Source organism: Felis catus, chromosome D4 (genome assembly GCF_018350175.1).
Source record: "Felis catus isolate Fca126 chromosome D4, F.catus_Fca126_mat1.0, whole genome shotgun sequence".
Taxonomy (NCBI): domain Eukaryota; kingdom Metazoa; phylum Chordata; class Mammalia; order Carnivora; family Felidae; genus Felis; species Felis catus.
Genome location: NC_058380.1, coordinates 93,055,021 through 93,067,682, shown reverse-complemented (window position 1 = coordinate 93,067,682; position 12,662 = coordinate 93,055,021). Strand labels below are relative to the sequence as shown.

Here is a 12,662-nt window from a genome sequence, read left to right as displayed (position 1 = left end):
GCTCATTCGTTGGGACACCTTTGCCTGACGAACATGTTCTCCTGTTGTGTGCCCGTGTCCCGCGGCTGCCGGCTCGGGGGAGCCCGTGGCCGCGACCCTTCCCGACCCGGGAGACAGTGGGTCAGGTCGTGCACAGGACGCCTCAGGTCTCTAGCTCGCAGGGACCCAAAGGTAACACAGGAGACCCAGGAACATCCAGTCCAGTCCGAAACCGCTCTGATCTGACCTGTGAAGCCCCACGTCCCCTCCCGTGTGTGTGTGTGTGTGTGTGTGTGTGTGTGTGTGTAAGGAGGGTTCGTGTGTGGAGGGCCCACCTGAGCAGGAGCAGACTGATGAAGGGGTCAGATGCCTGGTGGGTGGGTCATGCTCACACCCCAGGTCAAAGCTGGCTAGGAGGAACAGGGTGTGCTGGGGTGGCCTTCTTGTCCCCAACGTTCATCCCGAGCCCTGTAGGTGGATGTCACTGTGCTCCGGGTGCAGGTCTGTGCACACTCAGGTCTGGGTCCGATCTGAGAGCTGCAGGGGGAGAGGGCGGAAGGACACTGAGGTGGCCGGGCGGGGCTGTGATGTCTCCGGGCCGTCCGCGGGTCACTGTCTTTACAGAAATCAACCGATGAAATCGGGAAACGATTGGCGGAATCTGGATTCACCCGCCCTACAGAGTTGTACCTGTGTCCCGTCGCCCAGGAGGGCCACCCTGGACCCGTGGAGAGAGTGGCCGCACGCAGGTCACCGGAAGCAAGGCCTGGAGTTGGCCTGGGAAGTCCTCCTCCAGCGCCCCGGCCCCGCCGTAAGTTCTTCGTTCACCGGTCCTGGGACCAGTATTTGGAGTCCCCGGAGTCAGAGCCCGAGGGTGAGAAGGCTGGGGGTGGGCGATGGGGGTGCACGGGGCCCGGGTGGTGCTGGGCCACCCTGGGAGGAGCCCCCGGGGGCTGGTGTGGAGCCAGGAGCGGACTGAGAGCCCCGGGCTGCGGACTGCAGGGTGCAGAGGTCCTCGTGTGGGTTCCTGGCCGTGGCTTCTCGGGGAGGCTCAGAGGTGAGTTATGTGTCTGCAAAGGCCCCTGCAAAGGCCGGCCGTGGAGTCGCGGAGAAGCAGGTGGAACATCTGGCAGCCACCAGGACCCGGCCCTGCAGGGGGCGGGGCTTGGCTCCAGTGGAAGGTTGGTGACCCGCCCACCGTTCAGTTCTGCAGCCCCCGCTCCCCAAGCCTCATCATTGCTGCTCCGTGAAGCTGCTACTCTTTGCTTTTCGGGGCTGTGACTTGTCTGAACCACGTGAGGTCTGTTTCCTTTGTTGTGTGTGGCCCCTGGAGTCCCTGTGCGGCCAACTCAGGGGTCACTCAGCGCCCGGGGAGATAGGTCGCCCGCGTCTCTAAGTTATAGAGAGGAGGTTCCCACAACCTTGCCCTCGGGTTCGAATAACGTTGGAGCGGCTCAGAGAACTCAGACAAGCCTGTCACCTCCTAGATCGCCTGTGTGTCACACAGGACAGCACTCGGGACCAGCCGGGCGGAAGGGATGGGGAGCACAGGGCAAGGTGCAGCGGAGGCTCGGAGCCCCCCTGCTCTCTGCCCATCATCTGTGCTCCTGACCGATCGGGTCCTTCCTCCCAGCTCATCTCGTAACGCCAGCCAAAGACCCTGAGGGCAGCCAAACTAACCCTCAAGCAACAGGGACGGACGTCCCTGACGTCAGCAAGACACCGCGGGATTGACCCCAAGACAGCGATCGACCCGAACTTCACTGTCCACCTCAAGTACCCACTGACCGTTGTCCTAGATTGTCCTCATGTAAAATCCAAGGAAACAAATAAAACTTCACAAGGGGGTGGCACCTGTCATGATCTCGCAGCTTGTGAGTTCGAGCCCCTCACCAGCCTCTATACTAACAGCTCCAAGCCTGGATCCTGCTTCCGATTCTGTGTCTCCCTCTCTCTGCCCCTCCCCTGCTCACACTCTGTCTCTCCTGTCTCAGAAATAAATAAACATTAAAAAAATTAAAAAAAGAAAGAAAAAGAGAGAGAGAGAACCACCACCAGGACTGTCTGCAGCACCTTGAGATGTCAGCCCCCCATCTTCCCAGCACCGGCCTCACCGAAATGGATCCTTTCTTGAGTCACCACCCTTTCCTGTGTCTCTCTGCCCTTGGCTTTTGTCAGCGGTGAGTGGTCGAATCTGGTCTGTTGGGACCCTCGAAGCTAGTGCCCGTGCACACTCGGGCCCCGTGACAGTAACCGAGCATGTCACGCTCTCTGCTATCTCCACGTGTTCACCAGTCGGATGGGCGTTTGGGGAGGCTTCATGACACGGGCACGATTGATTGGATCACTGGTCACTGGGGACCGAACGCCGTCTCCGGCCCCTCTCCCTCCCCAGAGGTGGGGGGAGGGGATGGAAAGTTCCAGCCATGTAATCGCAGGGTTGGCTCCCCCAGCAGCCAGCCTCCCCCCTCAGGTAGAGTCCAAAAGCCACCCATGAACACAGCAAAAGGCAGTGTCACTGTTTTCATCACTCAGGAAATTGGGGAAATCTGTGCCAGAAACAGGGGCGAAGACCAAATATATATTTACCGTGAATCACAGTATCACGGTGTGTATTCAGTGGTGCACAACCGATGCCCAGATCTTTTGCATCTTGCAGAACCGGAACTCTATACCCGGTGGACACCAACTCCCGGTCACCCTCTCCTGCCCAGCTCCCCAAAACCACCCTGCTCCTTCTGCTTCTGTGAGGCCGACCACTCTACATGCCTCATCTCATAGAAATGGAACCATGCAACGTTTGTGTTTTCGTGACTTGCTTAGTTCACTTCGCATCCTGTCCTCAGGGTCACCCACATGGCAGGTGGCAGCAATTCCTTCCCGCTGAAAGCTGGGTGATGTACCAATGCACGTTCCTACCACATTTTGTTCATCCATCACTCACTGGTGGAGGTGGACACTGGGGTGCTCCTGCCTCTTGGCTGCTGGGAATTGTGCTGCTGCAAACTTGGGTGTGCAAATAACTCTTCACAATCCTGCTTTCAATTCTTTGCATGTGTATCCAGAAGTGGAATGGCTGCATCATATGCCGGTTCCATTTTTAATGCTGGAGGAAACACCACACTGCTTTCCAGAGCGGTGGCAGATTTTACTTTCCCACCGACAGGGCATGAGGGTTCTGATTTCTCCACATCCTCACCAATACTGGTTATTTTCTGGTTTTCTCTTTGCTGTTTATAATAGTAGCCCCATCCTAGCCTGATCGGGGTTGGGGGGGAAGTAGACTCAAACTGTTAAAATCAGGAATGAACATGGAGACATCACTACCAACCTTACAGAAATAAAGAGGATTATAAGACGATACCACAAAGAGTTTTCCACCAGCACATCAGACAGCCTAGATAACACGGGTAAATTTCTGGGCGCCTGGGTGGCTCATTCATTAAGACTGACTTCGGCTCAGGTCATGATCTCACAATTCGTGTGTTCAAGTCCCACATCAGGTGAGCTCGAGCCCCACTTCACGTAAAACACAAGTTCCAGTCAGCCCCACTTCTCTCTCTCTCTCTCTCTCTCTCTCGCTCTAAAAAAAAAAAAAAAAAAAAAAAAAGGATCAATTCCTAGAAATATAAACACTACCAAAAACAACTCAAGAATAAATAATAAATCTGAATAGACCTATAGTAAGAGATTGAATCAGGAATCAAAACCCTCCCAACAAAGAAAATCTCGGTGCCAGGATTCACTGCTGGTTAATTCTACCAACCATCTGACAAAGAATTAACACGACTTGTCCCCAAATTCCTCAAAAAGAGAGGAGGGGACACTTCCTAATGCATTCACCATTGTTATCTTCTCCCTGGGGGATATTGTTCTCATGATTTCCTTTAGGTATTTGTGCATATTTGATATCATTGGTTTTAAGTAAGTCTAGAGAGTCTAATGCATGAGCATCCTCAGGAACGGTTTCCGTCAATTGCTTTGTTTTCAACGGTCTACGGGGTCCATGTTCTTGTTTCTTTGCACATCTCAAAAGTGTTTTTTAGTTGGGGTGCCCGGGTGGCTCAGTTGGTTAAGCATCCGACTTCAGCTCAGGTCACGATCTCATGATTTGTGAGTTTTGGCCCCGCATCAGGCTCTCTGCCGTCAGCACAGAGCCCACGTAGGATCCTCTGTCCCCCTCTCTCTCTGCCCCCCCATTCATTCTTTCTCTACCTCAAAATAAATAAATAAACTTTTTGTAAAAAGTGTTTTGGGGGAGGCACCTGGGTGGCTCAGTCGATTAAGCGTCTGACTTCAGCTCAGGTCATGATCTCATGGTTTGTGGCTTCGGGCCCCATGTCGGGCTCTGTGCTGACAGCTGGAGCCTGGAGCCTGCTTTGGATTCTGTGTCTCCCTCTCTCTCTGCCCCTCCTTACTTGTGCTCTGTCTCTGTCTCTGTCTCTCTGTCTCTCAAATAAACATTAAAAAAGTTTTAAATGTTTTTTGTTGAAAATTGACATTTTGAATAGTATAATGTACAACTCAAATATCAGTCTTCCCCTCCAGGGTTTACTGGCACAGCTCGCAGTAGTTGCTACTGTAGTGACTTTTCTGAACTAATTGTGTAAAATCTGTATTCCTTGTCGTGTGTGCTCACCGAAGTGTCTGTTCTGTGAATGTGGTGCTCATTGGGCAGACATTTCCTTAAACACCTGGAACCACCGCCCCCCCCAAAAGAAGAAAACAACCTCCAGTAGTTACAGATGGGGAGGAGATGGTCTGCAAAGATCAGGATACACCTTCCACGCCACCCAGGCTGTTTACAACTCTGCCTTGACCTTTCCTTCCTAATTGCAGAGTCTGACAGTCACCAGAGGGGAGAGCCGGGGCCCTTCTCAGGTCTTTCTTGAACATGCACCCAGCCCATGCACGCAAGCGTCCTAGAGGCTCAGGAATAATGGGCCAGAGGTTCTAGGTCCTTATTCCCTAAAGCTCCTCACCACTCGGCCTTTCTTCCAGTTGTTCTGCCCAGTTCAGCCATTGCCTTAGGCAGCCGAGACTAACATATGCCTTGAAATGTTTTGAACATTTAGTGCCCTCTGGTAGCCACCTCACCACTGGGAGAGTTGGTGGCCAGCAAGAAGTCACAGATGACACCAAGGGTCTGGACCTAGTGTTTCTCTCCTGACATGGGGACACCTTCGGGAGGAGCAGATACCTGACACGGACGGGTGGGCAGGGGAGGCCCGAGGCCCCCAGGCATCTGGACTGAATGGTTCGGTTCAGATGGGGTGGGATAGGTGAGGCCCAAGGGACGGGGCCCTGGGGTCCTTCAGGCTGAGGAGGAAGATGAGGGGAGCACAGGGGACTGAGGAGGCTCAGGTTAGACAAGACAGAGCTGAGCAACTCCTCTGGGGGAAAAGTGGGTCAGGTCCAGGCTCACGGGGACCGACCTTGAGGCCACTGTGCTACGGGAAATAAGCCAGTCCCTAAAGCACCGATATTGGAGGACCCCGCTCATGACGGACCGAGAACAGCCAGATTCAGAGGGGTGGGAGGAGCAGTGGGTGCCGGGTCTGGGGAGGGGAATGGGTGTGGGAGGGTTAGGGTCTAGTGGGCAGACACAGAGTTTGGGGTGATGAAAAAGTCGTGAAGATGGATGGAGGGGACGGTTGCAGAACAGTGAATGTACCTATTGCCACTGAATTGTACACCTGAACATGGTTAACATTATCAAGGTTATAGGGGCGCCTGGGGGGCTCAGTCGGTTGAGCGTCCAACTTCGGCTCACGGTTCGTGGGTTCGAGCCCCGCGTCGGGCTCTGTGCTGACGGCTCGGAGCCTGGAGCCTGCTTCGGATGCTGTGTCTCCCTCTGTCTCTGCCCCTCCGCACTAGCTCATGGTCTCTCTCTCTCTCTCAAAAATAAATAAACCTTACAAAAATAAAACAATAAATAGAAAAGCATCCAACATAAAATTGGAGGTGTTTATAGCAGCAAGTGACATGGAAATTGTAACAGTTGGCCAACGTCACGGAGAAATAGCAGTGGCAACACGGACCGCCCTGTGCTTGATGTGAGAAGGGAGACGCAAGGCGGAGAGACTGCAGCACTCACCCTGGCCGGGGCCTCGAGGAAGCGCACAAGGCATGTTTGCGGGACAAGCCGCAATACCCGTCATCCGCCAGAAACATTTTAGTGGCAGTGACAGGGCAAGCGCGACACCCACAACACCGCAGGGACTGAGGGAGGCCAGGGGGTGGGGGGGCAGTCCTGCCCCAGCGGGCGGCGGGCTGTGCCCAGGCTGCCGGGAAGCCAGGCGCCAGCCAAGGGGGTCCTGATCCGGCCTCACCTTCATGTCCTGCCCGCGGCTGCAAGCGACCTTTCAACGCTGACCAGGAACCTGAAGAGCAAGGGGTCTTGCTGGAGCCGTGTCCCCCGGCAGGCCCCCGGTCAGGCCTAACTGTGCCCGTGCCCGATGCGGGCGGCGCCGGGCCTCGGCCATGTCCCGCGACCAGACAGAGAAAGGGAGCAGCGACAGGCCATGTGCTCTGACGGCTGGGGTCAGGGTGGCACCCCTGACGGACACTAGGCCAGCCCGTCATCAGTCCCGGATGACCCGGTGACTCTAGGGCATGGTCACATACCTCAGCTTCTTCATGACGGCGGGCCAGCCCAGCCGTTGTTCGTCCCACAGGTACTCGGGGGACAGCACCTTGGTGGGCTTGTGGTCCAGCAGGTACCTGTTCAGGTGGCTCTCGTCGTGCCACACGGCCTCGATGCCGTGCGCCCGGTCGACCACCATGGCCTGGTGACAGGCCGATGTGAGCCGCAGAACCTTGCCACCGACCCCCCGAAAAAGCCTCCCGCGTAGTAAAACTCGCCCTCGTCCCTGGGGACGTGCGCCTGGGACTGCGGCCGGCGCTCGTAGGTGAAGTCCTCGCGGGCCACCCCGTAGAAGCCGGGGTGCAGGGTGCCGAAGAGCGGGGACAGGATCTCCACGCCCACGTGGTCGCGGAACCTCATGTCCACGTCCACGCACACCAGATAGGCCACCTCGTGGAGGAAGCGCCTCCGGGAATAGTTGCTGATCATCTCCATGCGGAGCATGCACACGTCCTGCCAGCGCAAGTAGCTCCGGACCTCCAGGACCACCACCTGCCTCCCTTCCCCGAGGGGCACGCGGGGCACATCCCCCGGCCGGTCGGTGAACACGTAGTAGGTGACCTTGTGTCCCACCATGAAGTGCTTCTCTGCCGTCTGCAGGAACAGCTCCAGGAAGGCCACGTATCTACAGGGACAGGGGACAGGGCAGGAGGAGGGTCGCTGCCAGAGGCTGGCGGCAGGAGCCCAAAGCCGGGGGCCGCGGACCTGTGCGCATTATTGAGGAGGCAGACCCTGGGCTGCTTAAGGAACAGCCGCTGTCCTGGCCTGTCCTACGCGAGTCTGCCCGCGGCGCCTCCCTACCCTCTGCCCTGGGGGATGGGGGACCATCAGCGCCCCATCTTACAAAGGGGAGCGAGCCTGAGGCGGAGGAGGCTGGTAACCCCTGCAGCCATGAGTCAGCATGCTGGAGCCAGCAGCGCACCCCCGTGCCGAGCTCCCCTGGCAGACCCCCTCCACCCGCAGGACCCGCCCCTGGCAAATCCCCTGAAGGTTCCCACCTGCTGTGAGGGAGTCGAGACCCTTCGGGCACAGCTCTGGTCAACGTGCCCTCGCAGACTTCGGAGAAACTGCAGGGCCGCCCACCTGCACCTCTTGGCTCAGTGGTCGGTCCCTGGCCCCCCAGGACTGTGTTTGCCCCTGCAGGGCCCTCCCTTGAAGGCTACTGGGCCCTCAGTCAACGGTGGGTATTCCGAGAAGGTGTCACCCCCCCATCTCCCCCAGATCAGGACTCAGGCCCAGCATGTGGCAAGGGGAGGCTAAAGAGGGCTCCTGAAGGAAGAGGGGGCTTGCTCGGGCCCCAGCACTGAACCGAGCATGTAAGTTTCCGGGTCCAGGTCTGTATCTCCCCAACCCCAAGAGGTTGGAAGTCTTCTCCAACCGCCTCCCATGGCTGGTCCCTCTTTGAGGGGGCTCACTGCTCCCCACCCTGCACACAGCAGCTCCCCCATCATCGGGCAAGTGCGGTGAGCCCCTCGGTGACAGTTTTTTGAGCAGGCCCTAAGGCTACTTCCCGGTGCTTGGCCCAGAAACCCCTCCCACAGGGAAGGTGGGCACTCCGTTTCAATAGGGGACATGCACACACACACACACACACACACACACAAACACACACACACACCCACACACACTCACACACACACACCCCTGCCCAGCCACCAGTCAGGTCACCAGGGGCAGTCCAGACCCAGCCGATGTGATCGTGGGTTCACAGCTCGACTCGGGGAGTCTGGTTTCCTCTGAGGACATGCCCACCACATGCCCACCCCCTGGGGACTGCACTCGGAGCCCAGAGGGGACACACGCGGACAGCCAGCGCATGCGCAGCAGGCAGTGCTGCGTCAGAGCTACTGGCACTGGCCGAGGACCCTGGGCAGTGAAGCTTCTGGTTGGTGATTTCAGCCACTTGTCTCCAGCGACTGGAGTAGGATTCTGAGGCGACCCTGTGCCCTTCTTACTCCCTGCACTTGGGGCCAAGACCCGGGAAAGAGGTTGCAAAGGCCTCAGGGCCATTCTCTGAGGTCTCGGGTGAACTCTGCAGAGGGAGGAAGCCCCACCTGTCCACACGCGGGCCCAGCACCTACGAGCTTTCACTTCCTCATGGCGATCCCGAGAGAGGATCCTGTCGTCAACCCCACTTTCCAGAGGCTCAGAGAGACCACGCCACTTACCTGCGGCTGCCCAGCTCATTCAGCGGAAGTCACCTGTCCCTGGGGTCCCAGAGCCTCACTGGTCAGCTCCCTCACAGGAGCCTGGGGTCTGGCACCGAGTGCTGTGCCTGACCTGGCTGTCCCCCCTCCATGACCGTCACCCATAAGGGAGCACACAGGAGCCCAGCTCCACAGGCACTGGCTTCCTACCCGTCCAAGGAAGCACACAGCCTCCTCCCTTCTGCTACTGTGGCCGGAGGAGGGCTCCCCTGCCACCTGGATGTTGGGGTGCTCTGCTCCTTCCTTGACTCAGCAGAGGAGCAACCTGGGGTCATTGGTGGGTCTGGAGCTGCCTTCCTGGGTGACGTGCAGCCTTCGGAAAGAGAGCCAGGTGGTGTCCACTCACTAAGCCCGAGAAGACTGCTGAACACGTGGACCTTCACATTAACCCCTAGGAGGACAGGCTGGGTCCCCACCTGCCGTGTGCTGAACACACAGCCAGACCTGATGTCCTCGGTCTCTCCTGCATCCCGGTCCCCACCCTCTATCATCCCATCTACTTACTTTTTTTTTTAAATGTTTATTTATTTTTGAGACACAGAGAGAGACAGAGCATGAGCAGAGGAGGGGCAGAGAGAGAGACAGAGACACCGAATCCCGAGCAGGCTCAGCCTCTGAACTGTCGGCACAGAGCCCGATGTGGTCGGGCTTGAACTCACGGACCGCGAGATTCTGCCCTGAGCTGAGGCCGATGCTGAAAAGACTGGGCCACCCAGGCGCCCCGTCACCTACTTACTTTTTGATCGCAAACACCGTTAGTCCGGTGGTGGTGTTCCGGAGCCGGAACTGCTCATTCAGGATGTCAATGTTGAAAGTCCCTTCCCAGATGATGGGGGCCAGCCAAGGGGTGAGGACAAGGACATCTTTCCTACTGCAGCACAAGTGAGCCACCCTGTGTCAGTAGCATGACAGTGAACACACGGAGGGCCCTGGTGCATCACCACCCCCACCCGGGACCCCACCCCACCCACCCAGCCTGTACCCCATCAGGGACCCACAGGGCTGACCCTCCTTCCAGAAGGCCTTCACATGTGCAAGAAACAAATGACATGGAAATCAAAACTCAGACTCGTGCAAATCACTCACAGCCCTTAGCGAACACTGGACCCTGCTGGACCTCAGCGTGGGAGCTGGGATTTGCCGGCGAGGGGGCAGGGGCCGTCCTCCAGGAAGGAGGAGGCGCCCCTTGGGCATTCTTTGGTGGAGAGAGAAAGGACGGAGAATAATTGGTGGGCTCCAAATTCAGACTCAGAAGCTGCCGAAGCAAGTTCCCGCCGAGTTTTCAGTGAAACCGCCTTTTAGTGTGTATGGTGAGTTTGGGGAGGTGTTCAGCAAGTTAGTGACGAAGGTGTTAGCACCTTGAGCTGGGGGTAAACCATCCTGAGGTAAAACAACATGATGGGAGTGAGTCTGCAGGAAGATGGAGACCAGACATGTCCCAGTCCATGGGAGCAGGCGTCAGAGATGCGGGTCGTCCTGAGGAGGGACTCGGGCAAGTGAAACCCAAGGGAGGCAGCGGTGGTCACCTTCAGACGGACAGGTTTCTGGTCTGGGGACTGGCAGCCCAGGTGACAACGTGAGGAAGCAGAGGCCCCAGCGGATCCCCAGCGAGAAGTGTGACCGGCACCCCTCTCTGAGACAACAGAGCGCAGCCCCCATCCACGGCCGCAGGCGCGGACCCTCCCCCAGCACGGCTCATACCAGGACCAGCGAGAAACTCTGGTGCAGCGTGTGGGGTGAGGCGGGCGTGGGGTGTGTGCTCTTCCCGAACCAGCTTTCCCCGGGGCTGGGTGCTGGCCACTCAAGTCTCTTCCTCTGCATCCTGTGTCCCCACATCAGAATTTCCAAATCGCCCAGGCCCTGGAACGTGGGCCGTTTCTGAGTTTTCACTCCCAGCTTCCTCAAGGGATCAACCTTGTCCATAAATCTCTCCTTTTTCAGGACACAAGCCGTCAAGTGGAGTTTCTGGGTCAAATTTTATATCATTTGTCAGGTATAAGCCTCGGCTTTCAGCCTCCACGGTCTCCTGGGCCACTGAGAGCCTTGCTTGGGAAAACGGGGGTGCAGAGCCCCAGAGACTATGATCTCCAGGAGGGATCGGGCAGGCGAGCTCTGAGTGGAGTGACCAGGGTACCTGGGGTGACCGGCCTAGCAGGGACCGTCCTGTCCCCGGCCCCATACCGGCCCCCACGACGGTGGCGGTTGAGGAAGGCGCGGACACTCGTATGGGTAGTTCCCGCTCTGGCTCGAACGGGGGCTCTAATCCCGGAACTGGCCCCAGGGCTGAAGCTGGAGCTGGCCCCAGCTCTGCAGCTGGGGCAAGAGGCGGTGCTGGACCTGGCTCCAGCTCTAGGGAAGGTGCTAGAACCGCAGGCACCTCCAGAGAGGACCCAGACCTGCTTCTGCAGCCGGATATAGCTCTGGAGCTGAAGCTAGAGCTTCTGCTGTAGACTCTGGCTCTGGCTCCCGAGTGGGTGCTGAAGCGGCTTCAGCTTTGGCCCTGGAACTGCAGCTGGCCTTGCAGCCAGTGCGAGCGACACAGCTGGTGTCAGAGTCCCCGGGGGGATCCAATTCTGGAACCACTGCGGGAGCTGTCCATGGTGCTGGAGCTGCTTTGGTTCGGAGCTGGCTCTCCTCGCGGCTGCTATGCTGGACCCGGTGCCGGGGGCCCTGCTTGCATCGCCGGTCCTGGATGTGGCCCTCCGGCTGGTGGCGAAACCGGCGGGGTCGCTGGTCGGAGCCCCGGCATTGGCTCCACTTGCGGAACCAGTGTCCAGGCGGACGCCGTCTCCAGAGCCGGCGCTGGAGCGGACACAGGCTCCGGCACAGGAGGCGGTGATGGAGCCAGTGCCAGAGCAGGACGTCTCTGGGATGTCGGTGCCAGAGCTGGTTCTTTGCCCGGAGGTGGCATCGGCTCTGCGTCTACCACTGGTGCCCAAGGCAGCTTTCGCTTTGGAGTCAACGCAGCAGCTGGCCCTTGCGGGGGCTTCTGCTCCAGACCCGGTATGAGAACTGTTGCTGTCGCAGGCTCTGACCCTGAAGTCGGTCCTGACTCTAGTTCTGGAGCCGATGCTGGAGTCGATGCTGGAGCCGATGCTGGAGCTGGCTCTTCCTTGCAACTTGGCACTGGCTCTACATGGGGCTCGAGCAGCTTCTCACTCTAACGTGGGCACTGGAGCGACCACCGGGACTGACACAGGAGTTCGCAAGAGAGCGGCCGCCATCTCTGGAGGCAGCGCTACAGCAGGCATCGAGTCAGGGCTGGCTGGTGGGAGAACACCGACCCTGACCTTGGACCTGGCACCGGAGCTAAAGCTGGAGTGGCCTCGATCTCGGCAGTTGAGTCAGTGCCGGACCTAGAGTTGACTCGAGCTGGCAAGTGGCTTGACCTCGGGCTCTGGAGCCGGTTCTGGCTCTTGTTCTGAGCTGGTGACAGAACCAGCTGTGCCAGTGGCTCAGACGCAGAGGCCGGGGCTCAGACTGACTCTGGGTCTGGAGCTTCAACGGGAGCTGGCTGGCTCTGCAGGTCTCTCAAGCTCTTGAGCCAGTGCCGGAGCTGGCTCTAGGGCGGGATCTGGCGCTGAGGCCACTTCCGGTGCTGATGCTGGCTCTGGAGATGGTTCCAGCCCTAGAGATGCCTGTAGCTCTAGTCGTGCTGCCGGAAGCGATGAGGACTAGGTCTAGTTCACTCCTGCCTTGTCCGTTGCTCTGGAATGTACGTCGGTCCGACCCAGACTCCAGAGCTGGCTGGTGCCGGACCTGGCAAGTCGGTTGACGACAGAGCTGCCTCTGTCTCTGCAGCCGGTGATACCGCGGGTGCCTGTGCTGGT

The 12,662-nt window shown here is 58.3% G+C and overlaps 1 long non-coding RNA gene and 1 pseudogene across 1 annotated transcript; one reads left to right on the top strand and one right to left on the bottom strand.

Moving 5' to 3' along the window:
- Window positions 1-141: 141 nt before the first annotated feature.
- On the top strand, window positions 142-1,837 carry LOC123381713. Its single transcript, XR_006589053.1, has 3 exons — window positions 142-171; window positions 604-853; window positions 1,613-1,837. It is a non-coding gene; the product is annotated as an uncharacterized LOC123381713 (long non-coding RNA).
- Window positions 1,838-6,563: 4,726 nt separating this feature from the next.
- On the bottom strand, window positions 6,564-11,011 carry LOC123381517 (annotated as a pseudogene).
- Window positions 11,012-12,662: the final 1,651 nt, after the last annotated feature.